At 45.0% G+C, this 17365-nt stretch overlaps 1 protein-coding gene across 1 annotated transcript in view; it reads right to left on the bottom strand.

Annotated features, from left to right (window-relative positions):
• CA8 (carbonic anhydrase 8 (inactive)) overlaps positions 1 to 17365 on the bottom strand; it is a 644063-nt gene that overhangs the window by 270758 nt on the left and 355940 nt on the right. The gene's annotated exons all lie outside the window — the stretch shown is intronic.

Consider the following 17365-nt stretch of genomic DNA (forward strand, 5'->3'; position numbering starts at 1 on the left):
GAGAGAGGCTGGAGGGAAATGTGAGAGGGTGGCAAGTGGAGTATCAAGGAGAATACAGGAGAAGGGACAAAGGAGATTTAAGAGGGTGTCAGGCAGGGGAACTGAGGAGGCCCAAGAGAAGGAGGAATGGGTGTGTGGGAGATACTATACAGTGGTGGACAAGGAAGAACACAAAGGGGAACAAGGGAGTGGTTGGAAGCAACAAAGAGGACAAACATAGCAAGACACATTGGGGGAGAGCAGCTGACTAGACTAGACAGAGGGGGCTAATACCTCATGCCATACATCGAGAGCACTTGAGTGAAAGGGTACACCCAAACATCCAATAAAATTAGCTGTGAAGTAATACTCCACTGAGCTCAGCCAAGACGCGATTAACACAGTTTCAATATATGTCAAAAAGAGGCTCACTGAAGAAAGTGGTTGGAATGAGCAGACCAAAAATTCACTCCATGTAAACTGGAAGCAACAGCGGTACGGTCAAATCCCAGACCTAGAAATATGAACTTTTCCCTAACTCTCTAGGGGCCAGATGCATCAAAGGGTTTTGCCCATTCTGTGTCTATGGGAAAATGTTTTAATGTATATGGCCATAGAGGTGTTCCCTGTGTGTAGAATTAGAATAAATATCCATTAAAGAACATTGCTAGGGCCTGAATTGAAAATAAATTCTTTCACTGCACACTCCATCCTCTGGTCCATGAAAACAAGGTGACCCATGGTGAATAGCATAATATGGTTAGAGCTGCAATGTTACACTAGATCTCTGATTGGTCTTCAGGAGTAGGCACTCCAGATGCTACGTGGATGCATCCATACAGTATCCTGCCGTAGAGCACATAAGCCTATAGGATCCTAAAAACATTTGTATTCAAAATCATAATATGTATTTCAATTATAAAGGACATTAACGTCTCTGTAGGTGACATCACCATCAAGGGTATGCACCTCTTTTGAGTGTCTGAAAGTTGTTTGTAAGTGTCTGACCTTTTCTATTTAAAACACTCCTTTAACCTCTGATGTAGCTACATCATAGAAATCATATAAACTAAATGTATGGATAGACACAAAGTTTCCATAGAGGTACTGAAATGTTTCTCACCAAGTACAGAAAGAAAATGCCACTGTCCCTCTGGGGATCCCTTTTAGAATCTACTTAGTTAAGGAAGCCCAGATATGTAGAATATTTTCATATGTGGTATCAATTTTTTAAGAATGTTCACATTTTCATAACTCTACTATTTTTTCCACTGCACTCTTCGGTAATCCATCCAGAATTCCTTTGAAGGTTCAGCAACCTGCTCTCATAAGGAGAGCTCTGTTTCACTATGCCTTTTTTTAAAATGTGTCTTTTCAAATTATTATCACTTTTCCTTGAACATCGTTTCATTTCCAACACAAAAGGCGCAGTGAAGGTGTATGGTGACATAAGTGAAAAAAAGTACACAGGCAAGACAAGTATGTTCTTAGCAACCTACTGACCTAAAAAAATAACACAGCATTAAGAAATACATATTTAATAAACATATAAAATGTGACATACCTATTAAAATAAACAAAACACTACAACAATTACACAATAATTAAGACACTTATTAATGCACATGTTAGAAATGGGGGTCTCTAGTTGGCTGTAGCTGGCACCCTGTCCAAGAAGGCAACCGTCCTTCTAGTCAGTATAACGGAGTCACACACCCAGATATACCCTGCTCCCACCCTGGGTAGATTGGCACGAGTAGTCAGGCTTATATCAGAGGCAATGTGTAAAGTATTTGTACATAACACCCAAATGAACCCAATGAAAACACGTCAAATAGACAGCACACCAGTTTAGAAAAATAAATCATCTTTTTATCTAAACAGACAAGACACAAACAACAGAAATCTAAGATATACAACTCAAAATATGACTTTTAAAAGGTTTCAAGCACTTTTGCCCATAGAACTCTATGGAGGTGGTTATTTTACACAAAATACCTCAAATGCGTCATATTACACAAAAGGCACAACAGCCATGGAGGAGGAAAGTGTTAAAAAACACAGCAATGCATCGGTTCCTGAGGTAATGCGTCAGTTCTGCTACACACAGGAGAAGTCTTGCATTGAATCCAGACTGAAGGAGGAAGCTATATGTTGAAATCCAAGACAGTTCTGGTCTGTGGTTGATGCGTCAGGAAACCTGTCGCACAGGTGGGATGCATGGAAATCCAGATGCGCTGAAGGTCAATGCAGTAGCAGAAAACATGCACTGTGTCTATTTCTTCAGCTGCGGTTCAACGATGCGTCGATCTTGTCATTCGCACAGCGGGGCTCGCGTCGGAGCCAGGGTGGTGATTTCGGACTTTGGAGACATGGTGCGCTGAACTTGGGCAGCGGCGGTTTCTTCAGGTGTGGACAGGCACTGCATCGATTTGTTCGACCGCATGGTGATGTGTGGAAAGTTCTCTAGTGCGTTGGTGCTGTATCCAAAAAACAGGCTCTGAAAGGAAGATGCATCGATTTTGATGGTTTCAAGCAGATCTTTGCAGCAGGAAAAACCTCCAAGGGCCCAGAACTGGAATTGGCACACCTTGACAGGTCAGAACTCCCAGCAGTGGAGTTCAGGGATGCTGTAGGTGAAGTCTTTGCTTGCTCTGGGACTTCTTAACAGGAGGCAAGTACACAAGCCCTTGGAGAATCGTCACAACCAGGATACAAGGCAAAGTCCAGTCCTTATCCTATCCAAAGCAGAAGCAGCAACAACAGGCCAACCCAGTAACGCAACACACAGCAAAGGTGCAGACCTCCTCCTTACAGCTCTACAGCTCTTCTACTTGGCAAAGATTCCTCTTGATCCAGAAGTGTTGTAAAAGTCTGGTGTTTTAGGTCCAACACTTATACCACTTTTGGCCTTTGAAGTAGGCATTCTTCAGATAGTACACAAGTTCTTGTCCTGCCCGGTGTGGCTCCCACACAATCCAGGGTGTTGGAGACAGCATTGTGAGAGGCCAGGCACAGCTTTATTCAGGTGCAGGTGACAGCTCCTCCCACCACTCTAGCTCAGGAAGGCCCATCAGCCTGGTGATGGGCCAACCGGATGTGCATGGCGCACCTTAACTCCCATTGTGTGACTGCCTGGAGTGAATGCACAAACAGACCACTGTAAGTATAAAGAGACATTGCTTCCACATGCAGGCAGAGGCTCAGCATGGTTAAACAAGAACATGCTCACTTTATATAATTGGCATTTTCAAATACACAATCTAAAAACCACCTACACTGAAATATGTGTTTTTAAATTCCGACCTCAGGGAGCCCAAATTCCAAATCTCTAGCTGTTCCCAATTGAAAACTACTCTTGTGGAAAAAATGATAGCCTATGGGCGAGCTAATCAATTTGCAATAGTGAAAAACAAAATTGCAAGTGTTTGACTATCAGGACATGTAAAACACACCAGTACATGCATTGACTTTCACATACACTGCACCTGCCCATGAGGGTGCCTTGGGTCCAACTTAAGGATGCCTTACATGTAGTAAAAGGGAAGGGTAGGGCCTGGCAAGTGGGTGCACTTGCCAAGTCGACATGGTAATTTAAAACTGAACTCACAGACACTGTAATAGCAGGCCTGAGACAAGTTCACAGGGCAACTCATGTGGGTGGCACAACTAGTTCTGCAGACCATCTAGTAGCATTTTACTTACAGGCCCTGTGCACACATAGTGCACTCTACCAGGGACTTACCAGTAAATCAAATATGCCAGTCATGGAGAACCAATCAGCATTACAAATTTCACAGGGAACACTTGCACTTAAGCACTAATCAGCAGTGGTAAAGTGCCCAGAGTACATAAACCAGTAAAAATGACGTCCAATATAACATCAAACATACAGGAGGTAGAAGCAAAAAGACTGGGAACACCACGCCAAGGATGCCAGGTCTAACAGTACATACATCATAATCAAATCATAATTGTTTTATATAATAAAATTGCATTAAAAAACATTTAATATAATTCAGCTACTTACCATATTCCCCTAAAAACTCAGCAACCCACAACTAAAATATAGATTACATAATTTAGTATCAAACTATTTATCAATTAAAAAATGATGAATAATGTCTAATTCTTTATATATTAGTAACATTCCCACCTTATACACCTACAGACCCAGCATCCCTCTACTAATATATAACTTAAGTACATAGGTAATAAACTATTTACAAAGTTAGCAATAAATTGTATAACTAATTAGTAATTAAAAACTAATTACCAATACATGTTAATGTTTATAACCTTATTAACTTCACACCCTATAGCCCTACAATCCCAACAACCTGCTACTAAAATATAACTTACTATAACTAATATTAAAATTTGATTAAGAAATGAAATGTGAATTGAAATGTGTAATATAATATAACACTACAAGGTTTGCATAATTAATAATCAATTAAACTTAATTAAACATGAAAATAAATTACCAATAAAGTAAGTAAATTATAGTCTAAATAACTTCACACGCTTCCCTCTACTAACCCAACAACCAGCTACACCACTATAAGTCACAAATAGCATTAAATAATAAATAGCTTAAAATTACAAACTACAGAAATCTAATACATAATAATCAAACCAAAAATACTATCAAGCAAAATTAATATAAGAATTACAATTCAATAAAATAATTAGAAAACTATATTTGTACCATTATATTACTGAAAACAATATTAAAAACAGCAATATTCTTCAAAACAATATTATGTACAAAAATATTGTTATTCTTAACAATGTTTTTCACAATATTTTTAAATCACAATATTCTGTTCCAATATCTTGGAGTACTAATATTTCAAGTGCTCAATTTGAGCCGGTGGTTTCTGGTGCTCTGCACAGGCAGTTAATTGTCAACACTGGCACTTGTGACAGTCTGCCACAAGGTGGCGGTGTTTGACTAATTTAGAGATGACCACAACAACAGCTTATTTTCAATTCCATATACATTAAAAATGACCATTCCCTGCTTCCTAAGTCATTCTTATAGCTTTGAGGCCCTGGAATAGTCTGAATTGTCACACTTTTAAGATTGTGATGGCTAGCTGTTGTGTTGTTAAAATCGTTTGCAGCATGGCAGAGGCAATGTGTGGTGCAAGCTGCAGTGGCCGCCTGACAAGAGCCCTGGCACTTTTTTTTTTCTTTACAAATTAAACACTGAATACTTCAAATTAGATATTTTGTCCAAACACATTACTATCTCTACATTTTACCTTCTGGAGTACTCGTCGATTCAGATGGTTAATAAGAAAAAAAAACTTCTGTCTACCCTTCAGTAGATGTGGTCTCTATTGAGATAACATGTCTCAGCTGGCCTGCAGCACCCATTTAGTTGCACAAAACTTAATTTCAAAATCAGACAATTTTCGGGAAATGACAGCCTAGATATTGGCTCTGTATCTCATTGATGATATTAGATTCATGTTTACAGATTTATTCTGTGATGGTATTAACCAGAAAGCATTCAATAACAGCAGGACCATTACATATGTTGAAGGGTGTATTATCCACAAAGACCAAAAGCTTCCATTTCTTTCCAGCCTCTGGTGAGAAGCAGATGAAAAGTGCCATGAAGGTCTAACTTAGTGAAGATAGCTGTTCCATCGAGCGGTTCCAATATTTTCAGTATGAGAGTGTAATGAATACCTATTTTGAAGAATAAATTAGTAAAACCATGAAGTAATTTTATAAGGGACGAACCAAACACTGAACGGAAATGCCAAAGTACACCATCTCACTCCTCTTCCACGAGCCGAGTGGTCGCTCCCAGGGTCCCTGCTGACTGCTGGTATCGTAGCGCTGAATTGCTTTTCACATTGCCTTGTATTTTTCAACTGTTGCTTGCAGGCATAGCGCTTTGCTGTAGTAGCGCTTGGTGCATTTCTGTGCTGTTTAGTATCGTAGCGCTGAATTGCTGTTCACATTGCCTTGTATTTTTCAACTGTTGCTTGCAGGCTTAGCGCTTTGCTGTAGTAGCGCTTGGTGCATTTCTGTGCTGTTTAGATTGTTTAAACGCGTTTTGCCGCTAGCGCTCCACTGTGCCCCCCCCTCCGCCTCCATTTTGTTTGTTGTGCTTGTCCTCGTGTGCCCGCCCCGCCTCCCAGCTGAGACGCCCTCGCCCCTCCCCCTCCACCATCCATATATGACAGGAGTTCCCGCGCGCAGCGTCTACGCGCAGCGTCCGCGCCCAATCCGCGCCGAAGGTGCGCCAAAGGTAAGCCCGTCTACGCCCGTCCGCGCCTGGACCTTGCCCAGCGCCAGACCCCCTGCCCCTCGCGCTACCCAGCCCCCCGCATTACCTACAATGCCGCCGCCCTCCTAGCCCTTAACCCCGGTCGCGCCCCCAACTGCGTTCAAGCCGCTCCTGGACGCACCCATGGACCTTTCTCATGCTACTCCTGCAAATTCAGCGGCACCGACAACATCTCCACTACAACCACACATCAGACTCCCGACCCCAACCACTTACAATGCATCCTTCTCAACACCTGATCGGTCCACAGGCACGCCATTGACCTATGGAATCTACTAGACACCATTTCTCCGGACATCGCCTTCCTTACGGAAACATGGATGAACGCTTCCTCCGCACCAGACATCACCATTGCCATCCCTGAAGACTATAAGATCACTCGCAAAGACCGCACCAGCCACACAGGAGGAGGAATCGCTATCGTCCATAAGAAATCCATCCGCATCTCAACCAGCTCTGACGCCAACCTCGCCAACTCCGAACACCTTCACTTCCAGATCCACATCGACCCCAAGACCACACTCAGAGGCACTCTCCTCTACAGACCACCAGGACCCCGCACAAAATTCAGTGAAGACATCACGGACTTCATCACTCCACACGCGCTCCCCTCCAAAGAATACATCCTTCTGGGAGACCTCAACTTTCACCTTGAAAATATCAACGACCGCAACACCGCCACCCTCGTGGACAACCTCGCCAACCTCGGACTTAAACAACTAGTCACCTCCCCCACCCACATCGCAGGTCACACACTCGACCCCATCTTCACATCCAGCAATCATGTCTCCTTCGGCCACACCACGGACCTCCTCTGGACTGACCACAGCTGCGTTCACTTCACCTACAACAAACCAAAACCCAACATCCACCTCCAACCTACCCTGCAAAGAAACTGGAACAAAATCACCACGGACCAAATCTCCGCATCGCTCCTTCAAAACTCCCCAGCCCCCTCTTCTAACGCCAACGAAGCCGCCGCTAACCTCACCCTATGGTTATCCAACACCGCCGACACCTTAGCACCACTGAAAAAACGGCAAAGCAAACCTGGCAGCAAGAAGGCCTCATGGTTCAACGATGATCTCAAGAAGTCCAAGAAACTCTGCCGCTCCCTTGAAAAGGCCTGGAAAAAAGACCCAACCACCAGCACCAAGGTCGCCTTCAAAAACGCCACCCGCACTCACCACCAACTGATCCGAAAAGCCAAGAAAACAGCATTCAAGGATCGACTTGACAACAACGCCCACAACAGCAAGGAACTTTTCAACATCGTCAAGGAATTTTCCAATCCCTCGGCCAACTCCAACGACATCACCCCCTCTCAAACCCTCTGCGACTCCCTAGCATCATTTTTCCACAACAAGATTGCAGACATCCACAATAGCTTTGACAACCAACCCGGAAATCAACCCACCCTACCATTTGCTGATCATCTTCCCCCCGTGAACATTCTCAACGACTGGAACCCAATCTCCGCTGAGGACACCATCCGCCTGATGAATTTAATCCACTCAGGATCCCCCACAGACCCATGCCCTCACCACATCTTCAACAAAGCAGACTCCGTCATAGCTCCGCACCTCAGAGACGTCATCAACTGCTCCTTCAACTCCGCCACCTTCCCGGAAGACTGGAAACACGCTGAACTCACCGCCCTTCTGAAAAAACCAACAGCGGACCCCACCGAACTCAAAAATTACCGCCCCATCTCGCTTCTCCCATTCCCGGCCAAAGTCATCGAGAAAGCTGTCAACAACCAGCTCGCCACCTTCCTCGAAGCCAACAAATCCCTCGACCAATCACAATCTGGCTTCCGAGCAAAACACAGCACTGAGACCGCCCTCATCGCAGCAACAGACGACATTCGAACGCTACTAGACAATGGAGACACAGTCGCCCTCATCCTCCTCGACCTCTCCGCAGCCTTTGACACAGTCTGCCACAGCACCCTCCTACAACGCCTCTATAACATCGGAATCCAAGGAAAAGCACTTGAATGGATCACCTCGTTCCTCACCGGAAGAACCCAGAGAGTCCGCCTTCCTCCATTCAAGTCCGAGGCCTCTGAAGTCATCTGCGGCGTACCACAAGGATCCTCACTCAGTCCCACCCTCTTCAACGTATACATGAGCCCCCTCGCGGCCATCGCACGCCAACACAACCTCAACATCATCTCTTACGCGGACGACACTCAACTGATCCTCTCTCTCACCAATGACCCCAGCACCGCCAAAACTAACCTACACGAAGGAATGAAAGAAGTTGCCGAATGGATGAAACAAAGCCGTCTGAAACTGAACTCAGACAAAACAGAAGTCCTCATCTTAGGTACATCCCCCTCTGCATGGGACGACTCCTGGTGGCCGGAAGCCCTCGGAAAAGCACCCATCCCGACAGACCACGCACGGAACCTAGGCGTCATCCTGGATTCTTCACTCTCAATGAACAGACAAGTCAGCGCCGTATCCTCTTCCTGCTTCAACATTCTTCGCATGCTCAGAAAAACATTTCACTGGATCCCCTCCGATACAAGGAAAACAGTCACCCACGCTCTGGTCACGAGCCGACTGGACTACGGAAACACCCTCTACGCGGGCACTACCGCAAAACTCCAGAAGAAACTCCAACGAATCCAAAACGCCTCAGCCAGGCTCATATTAGACCTCCCACGCAACGAACACATCACTGGTCACCTTAAAGACCTCCACTGGCTACCCGTCAATAAGAGGATCACTTTCCGACTGCTTACCCACGCACACAAATCACTCTACAACATCGGACCAGACTGCCTCAACTCACGACTGTCCTTCTACACCCCCTCCCGCCAACTACGTTCTTCCAACCAAGCCCTCGCCATTGTACCTCGCATCAACAAGACCACCATGGGAGGCAGATCCTTTTCATACCTGGCTGCTAAAACATGGAACTCACTCCCCGCTTACCTTCGCCTTACCCAGAACCACCTAGCGTTCAGAAAGCAACTTAAAACGTGGATATTTGACAAGTAATCATCCTCCCCTTCCTAAGCGCCTTGAAACCCTCTGGGTATGTAGTGCACTATACAAATCCTATGACTTGACTTGACTTGACCATATTAGATTGCAATTCCAGGTGCTTCCTAATGCACACATATACCCTCGCTTACCTTATTTTGTTTAATCGTGTATCTTTTGAAAACGAATTCTCGGATGTTATCAGAAACCGTGAAAAAGTGAAACAATTCAAATGTATTGTTCGAATCTGTGAGCGCTGCTGTCCTTTGCCCGTTGTGAAAGCGGCTTCTTGGCAGGGACGCTGACGCAGCCTCATTCTGCTACAATTGTTTGTTTCGGGTTGAGTCAGTCGGTTCTCCATAAATACCGGCCTCTGGCTGCTTTGATTGCTGGTTGGGAACATGATGATGCACGACTGTTATTGCGTTTTTGCAACATTTGCACTTTAAATCTCACGGTAAAGCTTGGAGGCAGATAAAAAGCTGTTGTGGTTTAAAAGTGGTGAAATAATGTTACAAAAATTCCTAAGTAGCCGGATACTGACGTCAAACTAAAACACGTCAAAAGGTTTCTGTTTAGCAAGAGTTTGGGTTTTAGCCCAGGTTCTCACTTGCAGCGCCGACTGTTTCCGGAAATTTGTAAACATCTACCTTAGAAAAGAAAGGTTGTGTTACTCAGTGACCCAGGGCCTGTTCACGACTCCCTCAGGCTTTTCCAGTGAGTATAGCACGTGAGCTGCTGGGAGCTCTCCAGCTTCCTGCAAATTCCTCTCCTGTGTGCAGAAAGCCTACAAAATGTGAAGGTTTTGCTTGGATGAATAAGTAAGCGCATAACACAATTGAGAATGTGTATTTGAGGCGAAAATTTGTGTATTTTTTTAATTTATAAACTGATGTTTGGAGAAAAATGGTTGAATTAACTTAAGTGATAAGAAAATGTATTTGGAAGATGTTTTTCTAATGCCATTGCCATGATGCTAGGGGCATTGCAGCTAATGTTGTTATGAATTATCCATATAGCCCATTCCCAATAGACAAAGCCTTGTTTTAATTACTGATTTAGATCTTGCCTGATGAACTCATGTGATCGCTGCGGATAATCTTCCATATGTTGGTCACTGCGTAATCTCGTCATATGCAAGCACTGTTACAACACTAGTGATATTAGTAGCTCATTATGGTTTTCAATAAACATAAGTCGCTTTTACAACAGATAAGGTTGGAGACCGTTAGTGTATACGTACCTGTGCGTCTGTGAGGATGCCATGGTCAGGATAGGAAGAGAAGGGAGGACCGAGGCCGAAAAAGGGGCTCATCTTTTCCTACCGCTGGCACTGCCTTTGCGACCCTGGACCTTGCAGCTTGCTAAGGTATAAATATCCTTTTTAATTTTCTATTATTATTCTTTTACAAACAGCAGAAGGGGAGGCAGAGCTTACAGCACACCATGGACTATTGAAACTTGCAACTGTTGCTCTTTTGTCCGGTCTCAGATGTCATCTTCGCAATGCCCTGGCAAGTCCTCCTGGGCATCGCAGTCCATGAAGCACGAGGGCTGATGGTATACACTCTACAGAATTCTGGTGTACTCAGCAGGCTCATGGAATTCTGGCCTGGGGTGAGTGTGTATGCCTTTACTGCACAGTGTTACGGCAGCAGCCCTGCCGAGTACCACGCATCAGGCATTAGACTAACACATTTTAATGCGGCAGTCCGCATCACTGCTTTAAAATGCATTAATCAGGCTTTTTGACCACTTGAATGCTGAGGTTGAAGCAGGTATGTGGCCACAATCATCGGAGCTTCATTTACAGCAGCGCGGGGTCTGAGTGGTCAATGAGGACTGGGGCAGCCGTGACGGGCTGCACAGTCAGCTCCTGCAGCATGGCAGCTTTAAGATGACAGGAGCTGAGTCCTGGAGTCGTCTCCTGGAGCCACAGTCTGCCGCCTGCTCTCTCATCACAGTCTCCGTGTAGTCTGGCACTTCCAGCCTTCCAATGCACTGTCGCCCCACCTCAAGCACAGCCACCCTCAGCTGCCAACCGGAGGGTGGCCGTGGTGGGGCAATAAGTAGGATAATTAAAGCACAGGAGCTGAGTGGGCCCAAGGTGAGGAGGGCTTGGTTCAGAAGAAGCAGGCGCTTTAAAGCGTGCCTCTCAGGTGCACTTATTTACTCTTTAAGTCTCACTGCTGTGCGTGCAGACCATGCTCACACAGTACTAGCTACTACAACAGCACATAAGAAAACATGGAGCCAAGGCCCAAGGATCTACAAACAAAATCTGAGTTATGTTTTTAATCTCAATTTCCTGCCTGGCCATGTCCCCAGGAATTAATTACCACTGTTGCCCCTGCGCCGAGTTGAGTAATTATAGGAGGATACCAGTGTTCGACCTGTCACCTCCTGACCTTGACACTTGTTGCCTGCCCTGCCCCTGTTGAGGGGGTGTCCCCGTTGTTTGTGTCCGGTCACAGTGTAAGTCTAAGAGCAGGTGCTGGGTGTTTTTAAAACCATTTAAAAAATGGGGTGACCCAATAACAGTCTTGGACCTGGGCTCAGATACTATGGTCCTAAACCTTCCTTTATGCAATCTAAATCAATTATATCAAATCAAACTTTTGCGCTCACGTAGTGTCTGCTCATAGTATTTAAAACATATAAGAGAATAATGTGCAACAGCCAAAGATATAATAAGTAACATAGTTTATTCAATCATAATTGAAAAAGCAGTTGAAATCTTACTGCATTCATTTATTTATAAACAAAAAAAAATCATTTTAACAGAAAATTCAGAGTGGATGCTCCAAGGGAACGTCCAGAAAAGGTGGGTGCTCAAGTGTGGGGAATGGGAAGGATCCCAGATGAAAATTAGAGAACGACTTCGAGATAGTTCAGTGATTGGATTGATAGAGGAATAGCAATCTGGGCTACCTACCCAGACAGTATTAGTAGTTTACATGGTCAATGTACATATATTACACAATCCAAAAGTGTATCATTTTTTAGCACAAACATGGATGGGTTATTTTTGACTATTATTTTTAACAAGGAAAGGAGGTAGAGTACAAAGTAGGATTCCTACTCCACGGGCACTGATACAAAAACAAGAAGAATCCTACTGCTAGTGTGAGGAAAGGAGGGGAAGCACTCAGTGTTGTGAAAAATACCCCTCACACACCAACAGGCCCCTTGGTGTCATGCTTCATCATCGGGGTCTTCGCACCCCGCTAGAGGGATGCGGCACGCTGCGACCTACGACTACGTGGGAGCGTTGACAGGTGTGAACTATGTGTGGTGTGTGTTGATTGTGAGTGATAAGGGGATTAAATGTGAGTGGGAAACGTGGTGAGGAAATTTAAAAAGTACCTGGCTAGTGGGAAAAATGAAAAAAACTTTATTTCGTACCCCTAGCTGGTGCTATTAAAAGGTGTGCAGAAAAAAGACGAGGTTGGCTTGTCTTAATTATGGACAAAACCTCTGGTGTGCGTCGACATGTTTCGGTACGTGTGTACCTTCTTCAGGACGGGGCACAACTCCCAACCCTACTCACGTATTTCTAAAAAAAGGGGGTAAATATATTTAATGAAAAGTGAAATCACTCATTTCAAGTTGGCTACAATGTGCCTACAGCGGTTTTTGGGATCATGTATTTACATGTCCTGCAAAAAAAGAAAAAACCATTAGGTTTGGTTACCATGAGGTGTTGGCTCTGACAGGTGCAGTCACCTGGAGCCCCAAACAGAGAACAATCTGTAAAGGAAAAGACATACTAGACACACAACACATAGAACACACTTAGGTTTTTGTACTTATTGTTTTTCAGACATACTCGTAGTTTTCGATGTCTACTGCATCATGAGCAAGTCCTGAGCATCAAGGTGGGTAAGTGGATCCACAATCTACAATGATAGAAAGGTGGACTCAGTGCTGTTACTTATATTTACTTCTTACCTCCTCCATCTGCCCAGTGAGGCTGGATTCTGTATGGAGAGAATACTCACGAAATCCGCCTATATTGGCCTCCTTCTACCACCCCGTGCTGCTCCGCCGTGAATGAATTGCGGACGTGTTTGGTGGTATTTAAAGAGAGGCTAGGTGTATTGTCATTGGTTAATTGCCGGAAGTCACAGGGAACATGTTTGAAGACTGTTCGTTTTCGCCTCTACGTCTGTGATCTAATTAACTTCGACATGTGACCTATTGGTGTTTGTTCATTACCGGAATGTCCATATATGGTCTTTCCGTTTCTTGGCCAATCATGTGCTATTCATGGGTCCGGCGCTGAACAGAGAACCGAAAAAAGGAGCGCCGTTGTTTATACGACTATGTATCATGTGTGCATGCGCATGTGTTGTTTCCCGTTGGCGTCTATGCACATGCGTAATAGCCGGTCGGAGGTAGTGCATGTTCAGAGATGCGATTTTTAGCAGGTTCCAGCCGTAGTGGTCAAGTGATTTGGCTCCACGGTATGTCATCGTTTAGTCCCGTGATATGGGTACCAAGGCGGAACACCCAACGTTGTTCCTTCTGGAACAGGCCTGATTCCGAAGGCAGTCGCTCAATGACAGTCCAGCGAAGATCATTTATGCAGTGCTGTAGTGACAGGAAATGTGATGCCATTTTGGTTGTTGATTTTTTACAGCGTATGTTTGACTTATGTTCACCAATTCTTGTTTTGACTGGTCGAGTGGTCATGCCTACATATTCCAAACCACATGGACAGGTGATTAAGTATACCACATTTTTTGTGTTACAGTTTGAGAACTGGCGCTGTTCCCATGTCATGCCATTCCTGAATGTGAGGTTCTTGCTTTTCTGAGTCTGGTGGCAACATCTGCAATCACCGCATGGGAAGTGGCCCTGTACACTGGTCGGGTTCTGTCTCGCAGCCTGGTTTTCCCGTGGTCTGGTATGGACCACGATGTCTTTTATGTTCTTGCCCCTCCGATGTGCATGCATTGGTTTCTCAAAATTGAGGTTTCCACAGTTCAGGATGCCCCAGTGTTTTTCGATCACCTTTGACACCTGGTTCGATATTGTGGAGTAGGTTGTCACGCAGATGGGTCTCCTGTTCATATCTTTCTCTTTGGGATTTTCCTCTATAAGAGCCTCCCTATGGTTGTTTTTTGCGCGTTTTCTCGCTTTTTCAATGGTCCTCGTTGGATACTGCCTTTCCACGAGTTTTATTGTTAGGTCCTTTGCCTGACGGTTGAATTCACTTAGTTCCGTACAGTTCCTCCGTAATCTCAGAAACTGTCCGTACGGCAGATTTTCCCTCAGGTGTCTGGGGTGAAAACTGTCATAGCGTAACAGGCAATTCCTGGCGGTTGGCTTGAAGTGGGTGTTACTTTTTAGCCTTCCATCCTCGCTGTAAATGTTCAAATCTAGGAAGACCATCGACTTATTTGAAAAGGTGCTAGTGAATTTTAGATATTGGTTCTGGTTATTTAGCCAGATCACAAAACTCTTAGCACTGTTGGCATCACCGTTCCAAATGATGAAAATGTCATCGATGTACCGTTTCCAGATGCCAATCTGGGAACGGTACGGATTGTTCTCATGCAGGATTTTTTGTTCTTCAAGATGGTGGACGTATAGTCCTGCCAGGCTCGGCGCAAACATGCTTCCCATACTTGTCCCCTGGGTTTGTAGATACAGTGTCTCTTTATACTGAAAAAAATTGTCTTTCAGGGCCATACTAATACACTCCAGGACTAGGTTTCTTGGTGTTTGGTATTTCCACGGTCGGCTAAAGAGTACCTCCTCGATTATCTCCAGTGTCTCCTCGTGGGGCAAGCTTGTGTATAAACTTTCCACGTCGAGACTTACTAGGAGCTGCATGGTTGGGTCAAAAGGTAGGTCTTCCAGGAGTTGTAGGACTGACTTGGTGTCCTTGAGGTATGTATTTGTGGCTTGTACCATCGGTCTGAGGAAGGCGTCAGAGAATTTTGATAAGGGTTCCAGGATAGACCCAATGCCAGACACAATAGGTCTCCCTGGAGGGTTGTCAAGATTCTTATGTATCTTGGGGATACAATAGAAATATGGGATCCTGGGGTTGGGTTGCTGTAGGAAATCAGCTTCCTTCTTGCTGATCCAGTCGTGGGCAAGTCCTTCTTCCACCATGCCACCAATTCGTGTCCGTAGTCTTTCTGTTGGATCAATGTCCAATTTTTTGTAGTTCCGTGGGTCAGACAGAAGACGTAGGCATTCCCTGTCATATGCTTCGAGTGTTTGCAATACGATTGCTCCCCCCTTGTCGGCAGGTTTTATGACGAGTTCACTGTTAGATGTTAGTTCTCGAAGGGCTCTCTGCTCTTCTCCGCTCGTATTGTGGAAGACATTACTTCCTTGGATGTTCAGTTTGTTAACTTCTGTAACCACCGCTTTCTCGAAGGTTAGGATCTCCACCGGGATGCTTGTGTCTGGAGGGGTGAAAGTTGATTTTAATCTCAGACCCGTATCGGTTTTGTCTTCAGGAAGAGGTTTATCCTTAAAAAAAGCCTGCAATTTCAATTTCCTGAAGAAATCTTGTAGCTCCACATTGAGTTTGAAGACATCCGGTTTATGTGTGGGGACATATCCCAGTCCTTTATTCAGGATGTTTTTCTGCGTGGTGGTCAAAGTGACTGGTGTGAGGTTCACCACTAGGTCCCTTTCTTGCTGGTAGACGGTTGGTTCGGAAGTGACCCCGTCATGCTCCGGGTTGTTCGGGCGATGGGCTGTTCTTGATCTTCCCACGCCACGTTGTTCCCTTTCCGGTTTTTCCCGCGCGAATTCTGGCGCGCCCCTAAAAAAGGCTGCTGTTGACCTCCATAGGGTTGTTGTTGTCCGTAGAAACCATCACTGTATTCCTGGTTCCACATTGGTCCGAACTGGAAAGGGTTGAATTGAGGTGGACCCATGAACGGTTGGTAATGGTTTGGCGGTTGGAAACCTCGCCATCCCCTTTGTCTAGGGAATTGTTGGCGTCTTTGTCTCCATCCACCCCTCCGTTGTTTGTTCCCCTTGTTTCCACTCGAGTTGGAACCTGATGAGCCGGTATCAGAAGTGTCGCTATCTGCGTCGCTGTAGTTGTTTTTTGAGACGTAGTCCACTCTAGTGTATGGGTATGCACTCTCTGGAGTGAATTTCGCTACATCCTTTGTCAGCTTGTTAGTTTTGCTTTGTTTCAGATTGAACTCGAATTCCGTCATCTGTTGGTTTAGTTCTTCGAGTCTGGTTTTCAGTTCCTCTGGTGTGATATATGTTTGCAGCTGGATCTCAATTTTATTTATCTCAATTTTGAGTTCTTGTGTGATCCTAGCAGCTGTTTTGATTATGAGGACTAACCAATCTCTTGAACAGTGCCAGGAGATTAGTGACCACTCTTTCTTAAAAACCATGTCCTGTTGGAAAATTAGTGGCTCATTTTTCACAATCAGGCCCGGTGGTGCCATTTTGTTGCGGAGGTATTGGGTCATGAACAATCCGTGTAAAGCGGCTTTTATCTGGTTTCTTCTGAGATTCAACAATTCATTCCAGTCGTTTGTTTTTGGGCCTGTGTCTTGGTTGCATAGTCCTTCAAAAAGGTTGCTGTCTGCTAGAATCTTATCGATTTCTGCCTCCGCGAAAGTGAGGCCATGTTCGTCTTCCATTCTGATGGAACCGCTGGCTTCTTTTTTACCTAAGTGTGTGTCTGTCTATGTGTATGGAATAGTATGTCTGTGGGGAACTCCCGCAGCTGCGCGCTGCCTAGACACTATTTTTAACAAGGAAGGGAGGTAGAGTACAAAGTAGGATTCCTACTCCACGGGCACTGATACAAAAACAAGAAGAATCCTACTGCTAGTGTGAGAAAAGAAGGGGAAGCACTCAGTGTTGTGAAAAATACCCCTCACACACCAACAGGCCCCTTGGTGTCATGCTTCATCATCGGGGTCTTCGCACCCCGCTAGAGGGATGCGGCACGCTGCGACCTACGACTACGTGGGAGCGTTGACAGGTGTGAACTATGTGTGGTGTGTGTTGATTGTGAGTGATAAGGGGATTAAATGTGAGTGGGAAACGTGGTGAGGAAATTTAAAAAGTACCTGGCTAG

The sequence above is a fragment of the Lissotriton vulgaris genome, chromosome 4_1 (assembly GCF_964263255.1).
Source record: "Lissotriton vulgaris chromosome 4_1, aLisVul1.2, whole genome shotgun sequence".
In the NCBI taxonomy this organism is placed as follows: domain Eukaryota; kingdom Metazoa; phylum Chordata; class Amphibia; order Caudata; family Salamandridae; genus Lissotriton; species Lissotriton vulgaris.